Below are 9,521 nucleotides of genomic sequence, written 5' to 3'. Positions count from 1 at the left end.
CTGTCAGTTGTCTTATAAGAATATTTACTAGATTTAAGACTCATGAACACTAAATCATAATTCAGTACTTAATATAAAACTGTTGCAAGTCAACAAAAAAAAGATACTCTATGTTTTATCCTTATCCTTTTTATCTGTAATAATGTTTATGTGAGTAAATGTTTTAACGTATTTGCATATTAAATAACAAGCAATTTAGTTTTAATTTGTTTTGAGTATATTTTGTTATAGTGGTTACAGAATTTGTTATTTAATTAAAATTACAATATTTTATTTATTTATTAATTTTAAGTAATTTTAAAAGTAATTAATGTTAACTGTTGGGGAGGACAGAGAAATTTACTTAAGAAATTTCTTTACAATGTCGAACAATGGAATTTTTACATATTAAGTAACATTTTATACAAAAATGTTATATAAAAACATATAAAAATAAATCAAAGCAGGTTTGAAAGGCTGAAATGAAATATGAATATATAAAAAAATGAAGTTATGCATTAAGAAAAATTAAAGCAAACAAATGTTGTATTGATTAGAATAGAATATAATTAGAATTAGATTAGAATTAGAATAGATTTAGAAAGTTAGCTTTTGCTGGTAGATGCCTTATTTGAAGAAGCCCTGAAGATTTCATTTCATTTAATTTTATTTATTTAATCATGGACAATGCACATTAATAGTACATACAATATGTAAAATGCGCCAGATTTAGCCAACACTGGCTAATTTTCATCCGCAGTCCCTTTTGGCAGGTTGATGTTAAGGACAGGAAGAAAATATAAACAAAGAATATTTATACACCAAATTACCAAGATAATCATATTGGACTGAAATATGATTATTTTGTTTTTTTTTATTAATCGCCTTTTGTGTACTTGTAAAACTTTTCTTATCAAATGTTTTTTTTTTTTTCAATAGAACCTTATTGATCCTGGTTCTTAGACTCATAGACTTATTAATTACCATTAATATAAACTAATTGTGAAAATAAATTTTCAATTTGGAATGTGAACTGTTCCTTTAAAAAAAACTGCACATGCATAGTTAATCTTTTCAGATGTTTCACATTTCAGGGAAATCACTTTGTCTCAACTGACAGGTGAAATTATAAGTGGGTTTAAGTTTTTACCTTTATCATTTAAACCTGGGCCAAAGTATGGATAGAGTTTGTCAGTGAAAGTCTGACCAGTGAAAGAGTAGATATGAGAGCTGGACTCCACGTCATAAAACGAGACCAGACCCTCCTCATAATCCACAAACACTCCCACCTTCTCAGGTGTCTTTGTGTGAGAGAAAGCGACTGCTGGATTATCACAAACTATACACTGACTCAGATTAATCAATATCATAGACCAGAGACCATCCTCAGGACTCGGACTAATGTCCCCCTTCCTCTTAATGGATTCTCTGGCCACTCCTAAATTCCACTGAGTCTTACCCTTCACTTGCACCTCATAGTAAAATCTGCCTGAACTGAATCCCTGCTTTACCAGAACACAAATGTCATCAAATCTCTTTGGGTTTTCTGGGACGTCCTGCTTATAGTCTCCATGACTGACTTGTTTTCCATCATCAGACAGGATGAGATATGGATTCTCTGTATCAGGATCCAGAGTCACTTCCACTAGACGAGAGATTAGACATTATCAATCAACTTCACAACAAACATTTTCATATGCTTATAAATTATTGTAAGTGTATTGAAGAAATTGGTGTCAGTCATACTGTACCTGCATACTTCTGTACACACCCCAACCCTGTGGACACAGATGGCATTATAATGTGATTAATTCTGTATAAGAATATTTCAGATAACATTGATTTTATCTCTGTTTACTGTGAAAACAAACCTATTGAATCTACTCAAACTTGACAATTTGCACTTAGTTTGTTCAGGTAGATTTTGTCCCATGTGTTGAGTCATGGATCGCGGAAGCGGGGGGCCGCCCGGGCCTGGGCCCGGGTACTTTTGAGGTCTGGTACAAATATGACATGGGCTAGAAAAATACATATGAGCCTTATAGCCTATGTATGCACATTTAATCATTAAAAGATCGCGATCTTGATTCAAACACATGCAATCTTATTCCTAAATGACGGTGATTCTGCTATGTCTATTAAACCTTTGAAATCACAATCACATCGGAATATTTAAACCTGCTTTTGCGCAGCTGCTGATCCAGAGAGAGCAGCGCTCATCATGTAAAGCTTTGTTTGAAACAGCTTCACAAACAGTCTACTTACACAGTAGGCTACATTTCTGTGTTGCAAACATTAAATAATAACGAAAGTATTGATAAAAGTTTAAAGTCCGGATGTAGACTCTGATGTTGCTGGAGCCGCGATCACAATGGGTCTTTGAAAGTAGCCTAATGATACGCTGCAAATAATGATTGTATGCGTTACATTATTCCAGTAGGTGGCGAACAGTGAGTGTTAAATGTATTTGATGTCTGAATCATTCATTCAAGAGAGATTCAAAACAAAACAAGTCTTCATTTATTTAAAATTATTTTTTTACATAATTAGGCTAATTTGTTGAAATTAATAAATATTTTTAAATAGACTCATTTATTATAACATTAATAAAACATTCTGTCAGAAACTCAAGTAAATTACATATTTCATTTGGTTGTCTGTTTTGTTTTCAGAATCGTGGGAGAATCATAGCTTAAAAATACATAGGCTAATATATGTGGCAACTAACTAATACCATTAGTAGGTAATATATTTATTATTTTATAGGTAATATTACTACTGTTTCTAATATTAAAATTAGTTCTGTAACCCAACCCCCCCCCCTCCTTTTGGTTCGTTCGGCGATCCTTGGCCATAAAGACCAAAAACAACTGTGACTCATGGTCCTACGGAAGAGAGACCATTAAGCCCAGACTGAATGGGCAAAAAAAACAGCACAGTAAAACTGAGAATGATGTGAGTCAATTTCAGACAGAAAGGTAATTGGTTGAACATTTTCCTTTGAATTTGTCTAGGTATGTTGGGCTTTTTGGTGAGTGGACTAAGAGTAAGAGTAATTGGTTCTCAAAATACAGAGGTACAAACACAGGTGGCCTATGTGGTTTATAGACCTGGTGGTTATAAGCCAGTGTACCTTAAGGACACAGAAATCTTTGTTTTTGCCAGCTCGGTTGGATTACTGTTGCCTGTCTAAATGTTAATCATAAAACAAGCTGATGTTATTAACAGATTATTCACATTCTGGTGCAGATTAAAGGGCCGGATCACTGAGCAACTGGAGAGTTGTTTCCATACTACCGAGTTCCATACTACAGCTCAAAAGCACATTTAAATTTTTGAAACAGGTATTTTCAGTAGCCAATGCCAATATCATTAAAATTTCATGACTCTTGATAAGTTAATATTGTGACAACCATAGTCTCAAATAAAATACATTACTAAGACTAAGATTACTAAAATTACTAGAGATTAATTACTATGACTATGAGTTCTTATCACAAAAATTCCCCCAAATATGACATTTTGTTTCACTGGAAGATGTAAAGAAGTCATGCTTTCAAATGCAAATGCATATATAATATTACACAATTTGACAGTTGTATTGTTTTTGTATTTGTTTTTTTATACATGCACTCTTAACATTTTTTTTTGTCTTATATCTTTGACTTACTTTAAATCTATACAAGGTGCAATACATATAAAGTGCACAAAATTACTAATAAATTGTTAATTTAACCTGTTAGTCTTAAAGAAGCCCTGCATATTTTTTGTTCAAGTTTAAGGTCATGTCCACCAGGCACAGTTTGTTAGGGGGCGTTCACACAGGACATATTCTCATATTCATATTCATACACATGTCTCCGGACAAACGTCAGAAAGTGTAACTTATTTTTAAAAAGTGTTCAAATGCATTGCTCACCATGTGAGATGCTGCATAAAGAGCGAGACGTGACAAAGCTATCAACAATTTTTTTAAAAAGTAAAAATTTATACTTTAAAGGGGTCGTGAATTGAGTAATGAAATTTCCCTTGATCTAAATTTCTCTTGACATCTAAGAGGTCATTGTACTATAAAAACATCCTGTAAGTTTCAGAGCTCAAAACTTGCTTGTTAGTCCAAAAACAGCTTTTATTGAAACCAAGCTGCCAAAATGAGCCATTTCATACTGGATTTTGTCTCAGTATGATGTAATAGTGTGACAAAAGACCACCTCTACAGAAGATGATCAAGGGTTACTTGTGATCTTAAAATGGTGTCTACACCAGACGCGACCATTGTTGCATTGCATCGCAAATGCATTTCTTGGAGTACGTCAGAAATCGAATGGGCCATCAGATTACTATCGTGGGGTTAGTCGTGTTGCGCCACATCCAGTGCATCACAGAATCACTGATTATGATGGATTGTATTATCTTTAGTCGCACCCCACTCGTGTCCGGTGTACAGACACTGTTCATTTGTTTGCTTAATTTTGCAGATTCCTTTTTAAACAAGACACAGTTCAATGTAGGCTTTTCAGAGAGACTGAAAATAAAAGATGAGGCAGTGCCAAATATATTGGGTCCACACAAGTGTGAGTAACAAGTTTTTACCATGTGCCACTGATGCTTTTTTTCAGAGAAAATCACAGCTGCATCCATCTATTATTTTAAGATCCAAAACTGTTACCCAATCATAGCAGTTGGCGTCTACTTCTGAGAATGCGGCACACCAATCAAAACTGAATGTTTCAAAGAGAGGTTCAAAAACAGGATCGAAAATAGCCTATTACTTATAAATTATGTTGTTTTTTATGTAAAAATCTTACTAACATTATAAGTAGACCTCAGAGAACTTTATAAAATTTAAAAAGAAAATGCAGTTCATGACCCCTTTAATATTTTTAGCAGCACTTTAAAGGAAATTAAAAGAATTTACAGATGCAACTTCTCTGAGGGGTTTCCTGTGCTAACAAACTCATTAGTGCACTAAACATTCTCAAAGAAGGAAGGAAAAATATAGATAACTAGTCAAACGCAATAATCAAATAGCTTACTAGTCAACTATCCTGACCAATTCTTAGTTACAAGGACACACTAAGAGTTTTTGGTGTGTCTTGCATTATGGTGTGGGTTTTAAGGGTTATGTTGTGCAAACGGTATGAATGAAATGTGTCACAAACAAACAAGACACACACCAGAAAACACACAAAGGCACTGTGCGAGCATAGCCTCATTATGACCTACCATGGAGCAACGTTACAACGAGGGGATTTCGCCACTTCTCTCTTCTAGGAATGTGTGTGTGTGTTGAGAGAAAGGCAGAAGGATGTAGAAAACCAAGCTAAACCGGGCAACACACACACACACACACACACAGTATGTCCATTTCCTGAGCAAATTATATCAGTCCATTGGTCTTCACACACTATCACAAGAGCGAGAACACAAGCGATTGACTGTGCCTGCAATTCAGAATGACAGCTGACCTATGAAACTTACTCACTCCTCTGCCACATACTGACCAAACACCCATCCAGATCGCTCTAGTCATGAGATCAACAGGCCTAAAACCCATTCGCAATGAACCAACATATAGCTTTGTGGCTATAATCAATGTTAACCCAAATTAGAAACGGCTGATAACATGGACAGCGAGTGGACACATGCAGGTCTGTGTCTATGCCGGCCGCTGTGACTCACCCTCATTTCTATAAAAAGCGAGCAAATGCGTGGCCACGTGACCTCGAGAGTGCAACAGAAGGAAGAAAAAAAGCACCAGTAGATTTGATAGATTCTTATCTGAGCAACATCTGTGACAGATAACAGAACAACACGACAGGCCTCTGTTTTAACATCCACAGTGAACGATTCACTGCCCCCACCTGCGCCGAAATGCAGTGCTGGTGTGGACATGAGGAAATGAAGCGTAATTCGGGGTATGAAAGAGGAGAAAAACGGGTGAGACGTAGTGCTACAGGGCATCATGGGGGCTGGGAAAGAAAGAGCGATGGGGAGAGAGAGCAGATGCTGACACTGAGATGCTCTGACACTTCTACAGCCCCAGGAGTCACAGCATGTTAGTGCAGTGTGACAGAGCAACCTTTAAAGGCCAAACACTGAGCATCAGCAAACCTAACGGCCTCAACATCTCCCCTTAAAGCAGCTACACACACACACACACACTCGTCAAACCCTCTAGAGAGAATGCAGCAGATGTAACTGTGATGGTGTGTTGCATGTTTGATGACAACAAGTAAATAAGACAATTATTAAAGAGTGACTGTTAGTCTGTTAGTCAGGCAGCAACTGAGCATCATTATTTTTGTTTTGCTGTTCATATATGAAAATCCTGCTGTAAGTAGATGAAAGGAAAGATCAAAGCTTGAAATACTTCATGGTACCTCATACCCAATATAGGAATTGTGCTGCGGACCAAGAACGAAATAGAAGGAACAGAGATTTCCTACTGCCACCTGCAGGTCGCAGGCATTATTACACCGAAAGCACAACCAACTAGAACAAACCTATTTAATTGTATATAAGGAAAATGAATTTTTGTGCGATATATGCATCAACAGAAAAGGTCCCAAGGACTAAAATAATAATGTTAATAATTGATAATAATTTTGGAATTAAATAACTAAACAAATAAATAAATCATGGAATTAAAGAAAGAAAGAGAGTTAAATAAATAAATAAAATAATAGACAAATAGAGAACTAAAATATATAAATAATATTAATAAATAATAATACAATGAATAATAGTAAAATTACAAATAATTAAATTAATAGAAATTAGGGACTAAATAATAAACTAAACAAGACAATGAGCAAAAATCATAGATGAATAACTAAAAGAACTTAAAGTAAAGAAATACATAAAAGAAATAACCAAATAATAAAAGAAATAACCAAATAATAAATAAAAAAATAAAAAATAACTAAATATTGTAAAAACTAAATATGTAAATAAAGAACTAAATAAATGCATTTTCATTCAAATTCCCAATTATAATATTTATATGTTATGATACTTAAAGTTTGATGTGAGGTACAGAGGATGTGTAAGCTGACCTCTCGTAGATGGTCTTCAGTGTGACCTGGTCTGAGACTCCATCAGTTTCCTCCAGGAAGAGAATGATCCAGGATGTGCGATACAGCCACTCCTCCGTCAAGTTGATCCAGGACTCTAGTCGGTCCCAATTAAAAATTATCTGATTGGCTCTAAGTAGGCGACCTATCAAAAGACACGTCATTACTTTTATATATTTGTAAACTCAATGCTTATGTCTTTAACACGCCACAATCAATAATGAATGTATGGAAGTATAATTATAATTAGGTCACACTGACCTGTGACTGACACTATGTTGAGCAGTCTCCTCATCGTCTGAGGGTTGATGTCTTCAGTGACCAGCAGCTTGGTCAGGTCAAAGGACATCTGGCGCATGACAGTGCGCTGCATCTGTCTCCTGCGGTACGTGTCCTACACACCAATATGCAGAGAACTCAATGTCAGGAGGCCAGTAGAGTCTGTGTGATAGCTGTAAGCCACTTTTGCATACACAGTACTGACGTTTTGCTTTAGTATACTGTCATGTACCTGCAAACTACAAGTACATTTATATCCTGTTTTACCACAATAGCACTGTTTTTCCACAAGATCTAATCATTGTCTTCACAGTTCGGTCTCTCTCTTTCGCTAACAGACATACACACATACACAGAGTCATGATTAAGATGCTACCTTCCCATCAGTATGCAGTATAAATCATAAATGCCAAACAGTGGCCCCAAAAAGTATTTCCACACTTAAGCTACAAATACTGTACAAGTTAGATAACAAATACATTTGCAGAAAAAAGTATGTGAAAAACTTTTATTTATTTTTTTCGGCAAGTGTGAGAAAATTATAAACTTGTCAAAACATTTCCTACAGTTGCCCCAACATAATTTGTAATGTTTGATGCAATAAATGATTTTACCACACCAATAAAAATGAAAAATTATGAATTAAAACTGTAAACATAAAAAATATTATATAACATAGTTTAGTTTAATAAAACTAAAATATAATAAAAAATAATATGTATGAAGTAATAATTTCTACAACAATGAAAATGTATTATGAAATGTTGTGAATTATTCAAACTATTATAAATAAAATCATTATTTAAAACATAAATAAAATAAAATAAATAAATAAACAGAATATATACAATTAAAATATATATAAATATGCTTTATGATTAATAATTATTATTATTATAATAAAAAAATAATTTTCATTTTTCTTTGGGCTATGTCAAATTGTCGGGCTACATATTTAACACTTGAGAGTGAATGATTAAAATGTTGAAAACAATCAACACTCATCAGAAAATGACAAAGGTAACAAAACTTGTTGAAGACCGACGGAAAATGAAAAGTTGCGATTTTCTAGGCCGATATGGCTAGGCGCTGCGTAATATCATTGTGCTTGCTGCACCCATAGTACAGCAGAAAAGTTCCTTGATTATTACGCAGGAATGAGAGTATAGTTCCTAGCCATCTAATCAGATTCAATGATCTATGCTAAGCTACAGCTAAAAGTGCTACCGCCAGACCCGGAGATCGGCTGAATGGATTCAAAAACGGTAAAACTCAACTGTTTAACTCTAGGGGAGTTGGAAAATGAGCCTGTTTGCAAAAATAGTGGAGTGTTCCTTTAAGAATGAACAAATACATCCTGATCCGGTGAAATGGCAGCTGCAATGGCTTGTATTGGGAGCTGCTGATTTCGGTGTTGTGTCTGGGCAATTCGTTGTGCATGACCGTTTGTCCTCTCATCCAGAGGTCCGGTTGACTGATATGTCTGCTAGACTATTAAAGCATCAGCCGGTCCAATACAAGCACAACGCAGAGCCGATCACGAGCTCTGGAGGGTCAGAGCTTTAAGCCCACTTTGAAGTTTTTAATGCGGAACTTGTGACTTGACTGCTACTTGGAACACATGGCCATCAATAAGGTGGCCCCTTTTTAATCCAGGATGATGGAGGGGAGTGTTAAGGAAAAATATGTGTGATGAAATTAGTCATTAGCAAGGATGAACCTAACAGCTCCGCTTTATCGGAGATCCTCATGTGCATCAAGCAAGACCTCTGCAGAACCTCAGTTTGACCTCACAGCTTAATGGGATATAATATCACATTAACCAGGAAAAGGGCATGACACTTTAAGAGTGCTACTATTATTTTTCTTCTTTAATGACTAGAGACTTCCACGAGCAGCTCATGAATCCCACGAAATAACTTTCCACAACAAAACGTGCAGATCAGGGGTACGGCGAGCTGGATACTCAGCCAAGAAACAGCAGAGGCAAAAAAGAGGAGCGTGCCCCTGAAATAAAGAGGGGCCAAATAAAGGAGGCAGATAAATCAGCCAAGCAAACAAACAGCCCTTGCAGGGCGAGCAGAGGAGCCACTTAGCCTCCTGCCTCCGTGCCAGTGCTTTGTCACCGAGACCCACTGCTGCTGCACCCTGTCATTAGGCAATGGCATCTCAGCAGGAAGCGTAAAC

The 9,521-nt window shown here is 35.8% G+C and overlaps 1 pseudogene; it reads right to left on the bottom strand.

Annotated features, from left to right (window-relative positions):
• LOC107707683 (kinase D-interacting substrate of 220 kDa-like) overlaps positions 1-9,521 on the bottom strand; it is a 54,867-nt pseudogene that overhangs the window by 28,517 nt on the left and 16,829 nt on the right.

Source organism: Sinocyclocheilus rhinocerous, unplaced genomic scaffold (genome assembly GCF_001515625.1).
Source record: "Sinocyclocheilus rhinocerous isolate Xijiao unplaced genomic scaffold, SAMN03320098_v1.1 scaffold415, whole genome shotgun sequence".
Taxonomy (NCBI): domain Eukaryota; kingdom Metazoa; phylum Chordata; class Actinopteri; order Cypriniformes; family Cyprinidae; genus Sinocyclocheilus; species Sinocyclocheilus rhinocerous.
This window is presented reverse-complemented; position numbering and strand designations above follow the sequence as displayed.